The sequence below is a fragment of the Pinus tabuliformis genome, chromosome Q, assembly GCF_031772625.1.
Source record: "Pinus tabuliformis cultivar Carrire ecotype Pingquan chromosome Q, CPIR1, whole genome shotgun sequence".
In the NCBI taxonomy this organism is placed as follows: domain Eukaryota; kingdom Viridiplantae; phylum Streptophyta; class Pinopsida; order Pinales; family Pinaceae; genus Pinus; species Pinus tabuliformis.
Window position 1 is genome coordinate 516,702,211 of NC_142296.1, and position 9,341 is coordinate 516,711,551.

A 9,341-nucleotide genomic window follows, 5' to 3' on the forward strand; every position below is an offset into this window, starting at 1 on the left:
ATATCTCATCAAGTTTGGTTCCTCCTATTATGCCATCAAAAACCTAGTGTTATCTTCAATCAAAGAGGATTTATTTAAATGATAGATATCAAGATACTCTCATATTATCTTTCTTGACAGTGTCTTGAAATGAAATCTAGAGGAGGAAGTTGTGAGGGGGCGTTGTAGTTTTTCTTTCCAAAGGAAAAATTGGAGGAAAGATCACTTGGAATTTAGCGGCGAGGACAAATAATCTAGTCGAAACATATGCACTTTTAGAGGGTATTATTTTAACTCACTCTCTCCATCCCTAACATCTCACCATCATATATGATTCACTTGTTATTCTTAGACACTTGTAGCTAGGAACTCGGGTCAACAATATAAGAATGAAATCAATTTTCATCAATATTAGATCTCTAGTTGATCACATGTATTTCCAAATATAATTATTCCACATTCAAGGGAGCAATAACCAAATGCTTAATTCCCAAGAAAATATAGAAATTTATTTAAGTAAAAAGGGAAGTTTATATTTAATGAGAAACATGTCACACAACCTATCCCATAGAATTTTTATACATCCTTGTGTCTACTTAGTTGGAATCATCATGAGCAAGATAGAGTAGTTAAATTTTCATGAAGGCAACATATCATCCCACAAGTATACTCTCTTCTTCATAATTTATTATGTTTGTACCACCTTAAGAAATAATTGTTGTGGTATCATCAAACACAACATGGTTGGGACTAATTATACTCAATCCATGGATCATTTAATGGTTGAATCTCAGTTTCATGACCCCCTCTTATGCAATCTAGCTATACAAGACAAGGACGAGTTGGCAACAAGTGATTCTATATGAAAATGGGAAATAAACCAATTTCAATTTATTCTCTTTATAACAGGCTCTAGTGTATAGAGGCTATGGATTTTAACAATTTTTAGGCTACATGAAATAGTGCATGGGGAATGTTTGAGTGCATTTCACGGAGATTTGGGAGGAATACTTAATCATCTATTGGAAATTGAATGCTCAATAGGTTTTGGCAATGAGGTTTGGTTAGCAATTCTCCTATATATGAAGTGTAGGGTTGGTGTTGGAAGTTGTGGCTTTAAAACTCATTAATTATAGTCTAGGTAAGTCTTTGTGAATTGTTTTTGAGCTCATGGGTCTCAAAAATGGTAATCCTCTCTATTCTTCTTTGAATGAACAATTTTGTATTGAGAATACAGATGCCTCCCATCCTCCACATACTATTATGTATCCAACAATTATGTAATAGGTCCTTAGGATATGGAAGGCTTTGACACATTTTGTAATAGGAATCTTATTTTGAGCAATATTCTCTATTCTAGTTTTGTGTTTCAAAATGTAAATTTTGGAAATTCTAGGGACTTTAGAAGCTTGTGTTATGAATATCCAATATTAGAATAGATGTTTCTTTGGTTAACATCACATCTATGTACTTCTAGCTCTAGTGCAAAAATAGTATACACCTCATCTACGTGCTTTAGCCATTTCTCTTTAAGGAATAAATAAAATTTCCTATCTTTTGTAAAAAAAAATAATAATAATAACTTTAATGTTATGATAATTCAATATAGATTTGATTCCTTTATGTTGATTGAAATGATTGTTGTTTAAGATAAAGTATAAGGATATCCAAAATATTTTAGTATTTAGGCTTAATTTAAAGTAAGGTTAGGTGATATAATTACGAGGAGCCCAAGGTATTTTGGAATTTTAGGTTATCTCAGGGAAAAGGATGTGGAGGGGGATGATATAAGAAAAGGAGATGTGATAGGTTGTGGGTTGATCATTTTGTTGGGGTTGAGGAATTTTTTGACAAGAAATAGAAATTAAGAAACAATATTGGACATATTGGTGATGGTTCTGAGCACTTTGGGAACAAAAGGGCTAGGAAGCTTGTGGAAGTTTCCTAGAACTAGGGAGCTAGAGAGGATATTCCCAATTGGCTAGGAGGTAATTCTAGATGGGAAGCCAGTGAAGAAAAATAGGATAGTTTCTAGAGTGGTACATTAATAATGTAGGTATTTCTATATTCTAGTTTAAATATATTACTTTTTAAACTAATATATAGTTATATAATGATGCTTCAAATTGGTATTAAGGGCTAACTATGTTGAAAAATTATATTTATGATGTTTTCTAATTTAAATCTATATATGCTAATATTGAAATTTGATAAATGACAAGACAAACCAAAAAGTTATTTTATTTATGAATATATATATTTACATTTTGCAAGTGAATTTCTAAAACATGTGGTACTCTTGTTCCTAAATGTATCACTGCACGTGTATTTTTGTATCACATTTATGGAAATCTTTTATATATTGTAAAAAAATGGTGCTATAGTATTATCGAGTGTAACATTAATTTTTGTGGTGCATTAATTTTTTATACACATTGCGGCAATATGTTAGTGAAGTGCATTAATATTTTTTATGGCATTTAAAATTGATTTTTTTTAATTGAATAATCAAAAAAAAGTTCTATCTTGATTTAGTGCATTCTTCTCAACTTCATTAGTGCTCTCAATTTATTTTGGAGCACCATTAGGTATTTTCATATGTTTTAAATAAATAAATAAAAAATGATATTATAGCATTTTATAATAATAATCACATCAATACCATGATGTTGAACAATACCCATACCCCATGCAAGAATCCCCATCTCCATGTAGTTGTCACCTTAAAAAATTGTGAGGTATGGATAGATGGTCAGGTTAGTTTTAATTCATTAATTAGTCAATGGGACCAAGCCAATGTAGAAGCCTTAGTAGCCTACTATTGGGAGCATGCCTCTCGTGTAGTTAGAAAGGATTTTAATATGGCTAAGCAAGAATCAAGAGTTGAGTGATTGTTTCTTTCAAATGTAGAGGTAGAAAAGAATGTGGTGAAGTGTATTTGAGGCACTAGGAGCACCTAATCCATGGATAATTAGTACAAGAAAATAGTGGATATTTACTCAAAGATCAAAACCATCATGAGAAAACTTCTAGTAGAGCACAATGAAGTTTAGTAGGAAATATTGATTTGCATGGAATTTGGATGCCCTATAGATGCAACTTTCCAAGCTAGTTGAAAAATTCTTAGTGCTCACCTAGAAAATGACTAACTTGTGGTTCCATAGTAGCAATGAGAAGGAACATGATTTAGTACCACCTAGATGGACTCCCCAATGCTTAAACCATGTTTCAGGTTCTATGATTTTTAGTTTTTATGATTAAGTAAGCATGTTGGACTTGCTTCTAGTTCAAGTCTTGTTTTAATTACTAATTTTATGATAGGATCAAACTCAGTTAATTATATAAACACTATACTACATTTGGTCTCATAATTTTGACAAAAGGGATATGTCTATGATACTAGTCTAGTTTTACAAGTGATAGAGTAGTAGCTATAGACTCATAATAGTTTGATACAATCCCTACCTAACTCACACCAAAAAATAATAACACGCATCAATGTGTCGTATTATATATGCACCATTGTGTTCCTTTTTAAGGCACACATAGCTGTGCATATGATTAAGAAGTAGTAAAATGGAAGCTCTAAGAAAACCTTTTATCACTTACCTTTGGTAGCTACCTCTGGGTTAAATAGACAAAGGATATTTTTTTGGGGATACTCTACAAAAACATGTGCTACAAGGTGGCCTGCTTGTAGTGAAAGGAATTTGTAATAAAATGTGACTGAAGGATAGGTGAAGGTTATATTTTCTTGTTCATCAATGCTAACTTGAATTTCATTAAACCCACCAACACATTTAGGAATGAGAATTGCTACTCATAGGCCAAAACATCTAGTGCTTGATCAATAAAGGGTAAGGGGAAAAGGTATCCCCATAACATGTCATAGAATCCTTGTAGCGAGTAAGTTGGCAAATACTCATCATGCATCCAATCAACCATTATGTTAAAAGGAGGCACCATATCCTTATGGATTCCTTTATTTTCATCAAAACATGTATATTATGTTAGTGAAAGGCATCGATCTTTTTTCGATGCTCCCTTATTACATAGCAATAATCAATCATTATTTTAATAGAAGGCTCCACTCCTTACAAACACCCCATTTCAATAACCATAAGGATCTTGGTGCAAGTGGAGTAAGCATATTTCCTTATGTTGATCTCATTATCATATGAATAATCAACCATTATGAATTCTTGCATTTTAATAATCATATGCGTCATGGTATATTAGAGGTAGAGTATGCACATAGTCCCCACTAGTAGGAGTTGCTATTGTGGATGTCCTCTAATAGGGTTCCCCAATCACTTGTGGATTCTGGCATTTGCATAAAAATAGGGATTGTGATATATTGTAGAAGAAGACCTTAGTACTTTGTGGGTAATCTCTCTTTTACATAAGGTTCACAGTGCGTTGAAAATAGAACATGCACATAGTCTAATAGTATAATGGATGTTGAACAAGCACATAGTCCCTTGTGGATGCTCCATAAAGATTGAGAACCAATTATCATTCATTATGTTAATAAGAAATATCTCTCCTATATGACTATTCTCATTAATATAAAATTATTGTGTGGAGAGGTGCTCTCCATCCCAACCTAGTATGGTAGAGATGTAAAAGTAAAAATAAAATAAAATAATTAATAGTTATATAAAAATAAAATAAGTAAACATAAAATTAATTATAATTATAATCAATATAAAATTATTGCATCGAGAGGTGCTTTCCGTCCCAACTTAGTATGGTGGAGATATAAAAGTAAATATAAAATAAACATAAACATAAACATAAAAATTATAATTATAGTTAGTAATTAGTAATTAAACTAGGCTAGATCTATCTTAATTCTGGATTTACCGAAAAGTGAGTGTGGGTCAAACCTGCAAACCTATTTTAAGATGAAAAAAGATTGGATCCCTCTTAACCGTTGGTAGATCCATAACGGTTAGTTATATATTGACTGGATTTGTTATATATTAAGATTTATATAATATTGTTAACGATTTTCCTCAATTAATTAAAAATAATATGAAAATTTCTTCTTAAAATAATTTGCAATATTCTTAACAAATGGTTTAAAAATAATAATTATTATTATTATTTTCCAATTTTAAGGTCATGACCAAGCCAGACACCAAATTGGTGTATGAGACCCCATTTGTTTGTGGGACAAGGGACCCACCTCCGCATACATACTCTACCCGTTGTTTTGAACGTGTGGCCTATTAGGAAGAAACACATGTTGTTACCCATTAGACCCACTCAAAATGCAAACAGTCACTAATAAAGGAAAATTTCAAAATATTATGAATACATACTCTGCCCCACTCTAGTTTTGAAGTATACTGTTACCTATTAGACCCACCCAAAAAGAAAATTTCAAAATATTCAAAAGAAAATTTCAAAATATTAAATTATTACCCATTAGACCCACCCAAAAAGAAAATTTCAAAATATTAAATTAAAATTTTATTTGCAAGGAACAAGGAAATATATATAAATATCATGATCCTGCAAAAGCTCCCAAAAATGCTCATAGCTGAAAGGCCGACTCAAAGGGGCACTCCTCGGACTACGTGACCGTTATACATTCATATGAGCGGCCCACAAAACCTACCCTTAGGATGATATAAATGTAAAGTTGCCAGCAGTCGTTCATCACAAACGGATTCTCCATCTTCATTCTGCCGCAGCGCACAGTGTGTTGTCAAACTTCTGATCACCGAGTATTCGCTCCTCAAGAGAAGAGTTGGCTTTGCTTTCAAAATGACAACGAGCAGTGGCAGTATCATGTACGCGGAGGAAGGATGGGCTATTGTGAAGAGGGCCAAGAACAATAGGGTTGATCTGGAAGAAGGTTGGTCTATTGTTTATAAAGCTATTCTACAGCTAAGAACCCGGTTGGAAAAAGCAGATGTCAACTTTGAGGTGCCCGTGGACGACAAAATGGCTATTTACACTGTCGTCTACTATATTCGCGAGAAACCGGAACTCTATAATAGATACAGGGATTCCATTAAAGAGTACATCACCTCAATTGTTTTACCGGCTTTGAGGGAACAGACAGATGATCAATTGTTGCTGAGACAACTTATCAAACGCTGGAAAATTTTCCAGGCGATGCTCCGTTCGATGGTCGTTTTCTTCGACTATTTAGATCGCTACTTCACCGCTATGCATCATTTTCCTTCAGTCAGAGAAGTTGGAATCATGTACTTCCGAGACCTGGTTTTCCGGGAAATGAATGTGAAGAATGCAATGTTTGGTCTTATTGATGAAGAGCGTAAAGGAGAGCCAGTTAGAAATGAGACTCTTTTGAAGGATGTTGTGGGCATTTTTGTGGAGATTGACATGGATTTCTATACAAACGATTTTGAAGTGGCCCTGTTGGAACATACTGGAGATTTCTATTCTCGGAAGGCTGCTTCATGGATTTTAGAAAATTCCTATGCTGAATATATGTCAAGGGTGGATGAATCTCTCATAAGCGAGAAGAAAATAGTTGCCAGATATTTGCATGGGAGCAGCGAGCAAAAGGTATTAGACAAAGTGAAAAATGTACTCTTTTCCAATTACATGACATATCTTCTTGAGGATGCACATTCAGGATGCCTCGCCTTGCTCAGGGAACATAGATATGACGATATTTTTATGATGGGGAGTTTATTTGATACAGTACCCAATGGCTGGGAATCAATTGCAGATATTTTTAAGCAGCATGTTACTAGTGAAGTAACACCACCTGTCAAACAAGCTGAAGATGCTGTGCTAAAGCAGAATGCAGGGAGAATGGATAAAAGTTTAATATTGTTGCAGGAAGTGTCTGCATTTGTGAAGAAGGTCATAGAATTACGTGACCATTATATGAAATATGCTGAACAGAACGTTGCTTTTTCAACGGCTTTGAAAGAGGTATTTGAGGTGTTCTGTAATAAAGGAATTGCAGGAAGTACCAGTGCAGAATGGCTGGCTACACTATGTGATACTGTACTTAGCAGTCATGAAAAGTTGAGCGGGGACGATATAATTGAAAATGTGGTGGAATTTGTAGAGTATATCTGGGATAAAGATGTGTTTGTTGAATCCTACAAGGAAAAACTAACTCGCCGAATTCTGCTCGGCAAAAGTGCAAATATTGATCATGAGCAGAGCATATTGTCAAAGATGAAGCAGAAATGTGGTGCCCAATTAACGTCACAGATTGCGGGCATGCTAACGGATTGGACAGGATCGCAGGAGAGACAAAGTAATTTCGAAACATATCTTAAAAATAATAGAAATATACATCTTGGAATAGAGTTTACAGCTGCAGTGCTGACAACTAAATTTTGGCCAACATACAAGTGCCCTCACATTAATTTACCTCCAGAGATGGTTAGATGTGTTGAAGCATTTACAGACTATTATTCCGCAGAAGCCCAACATCAAAAACTTAAATGGATATATTCCTTGGGATCCTGTACTATAATTGGTAAGTTTGATAGAAGATCAATAAAATTGATAGCAACAACTTGCCAAACAGCAATACTATTGTTGTTCAATGCCTCTGAAAAGTTGAGTTATTCCAACATCAAACAGCAGCTGAATTTGGCAGAGGATGAAATTGATGGACTCCTACATTCCCTGGCATGTGACAAGTATAAAATTCTTCTCAAGACTCCAGATACAACCACGGTAACGGTATCTGATGATTTTGAAATCAATCATTCTTTTACGGATAAAAGAGGGAAGATAAAACTTCCAATGCCACTACTGAACGAGAAGAAAAAGGCATCTGAGGATATTCATAAGGACAGACGTTTTCTTATTGATGCATCGATAGTACGGATTATGAAGGCAAAAAAGATTTTACATCTCAAAGTACTTGCGAGTGAATGTGCTCAGGAACTGGAAGGGCTATTCAAGATAGATTTCATGGATATTGAAAGGCGGATTGAAGATTTGATTAAAAGGGAGTTTTTGGAAAGAGACAGAAAAGATCTTGATTTGTTAAAATATATCCCTTGAATATGAAGGTAAATTTATTTTTTACCATATTTTTTTATTATGAATTTATTATTTTATAGTATTGGATGAGGAGGGGTTTAATATTTGTCAAATAGAACATTGTATGATGTTTTCACACACTAAAGGGTTTTTCTAATTAAATAAAGGAAGGATAATTTCTATTATATATTTCTATCTTTTATTATTCATCTTCATCATTAAGGAAGACAATAAGTGGTATCAAAGTTATTTCTTAGGTCCATACGAAGATTTTATTGTGTTTTTTTTCATATTTTGGTTCAAGAATCAAATTCCTTCTTTATGTAATCTTATAAGTTTTTTTAAGGAAGGATACATGAAAAACCTTATAGTGTAAATGGAAAGATGCATGAAAAATCTTATAGCCTGAGTAGAAGGCCAACTTAGCTCATACACCACTTGTTCAATCCTACAAGTAATCTTGTAGGGCCTATAAAATTTTAGAGCTAATTTATTATTCTTCTTCTGCTTGAGTATAGATTGCCCATAACTTTAGTCTCAAAATACCCAATCACCCTCTTCAAATTTTCTTTCACTTTAATGTTGATGTACTTAGTGCTTTTAAACTATCCATCAATACCGTTGATATGGTTTTATCTCAAAGTTAAAAGGTGTCATGTGAATCCTTTGCTTGTCATCCATAATATTATTCAATTCAAAATATTGCTATATTTGGTGTAACTAGGTAAAGACATATGGTCCATAAAACTTCTTTAATTCAACCTTGGGATGGTTCACTCCCTTAGGAAACCATCCATCATTAACTCCATAGTTAGAATCAAATACACTTGAAAAAATATTATTATTGGCAAATTGTTCAACATGTATATTACCTTTATTTTCATGAATTGTTTCAAAAACATTATCAATTTTAAGGAACCTCCAATTTTGATGCAGGTGCATAGATGGGACACTAAATTCGATGAAGACAACACTCGAGCTTTCCAATGTGATTGGGTGGTCACATGGTGATTCTGGGAGAAATTTTAAATGTTTTGTAATTATTTACATTAGGAAGTGAGTTTTGTTTTATAATAAATTGGAGGAATTATTTCCTAATTTAAATACAGTTTCCCTTATTTTTGTGGAGAAGGGAAAACAATTCATCTTGTGATTCTTGGTTGTCCAATGTTAGATTTATTTTTAAAGAAATGAGTGCTTGAGAAGAAGTGGAGTGCAGTGGAGGTATAGAGAAGCAAAAAGAGAGTAGAATATTTAGCCGGAGGAGAAGAGGTAGAGGTCAAGAGGCCTAGGATGCACATGCCCACATTATATATCTAGCCAATTTAATGTATGTCAAATTTCATTAACGAGAAATTCATTTAGAT

General features: G+C 33.5%; 1 pseudogene; it reads left to right on the forward strand.

Moving 5' to 3' along the window:
• The first annotated feature begins 5,754 nt into the window (after positions 1–5,754).
• On the forward strand, positions 5,755–7,995 carry LOC149220435 (cullin-1 pseudogene; annotated as a pseudogene).
• Positions 7,996–9,341: the final 1,346 nt, after the last annotated feature.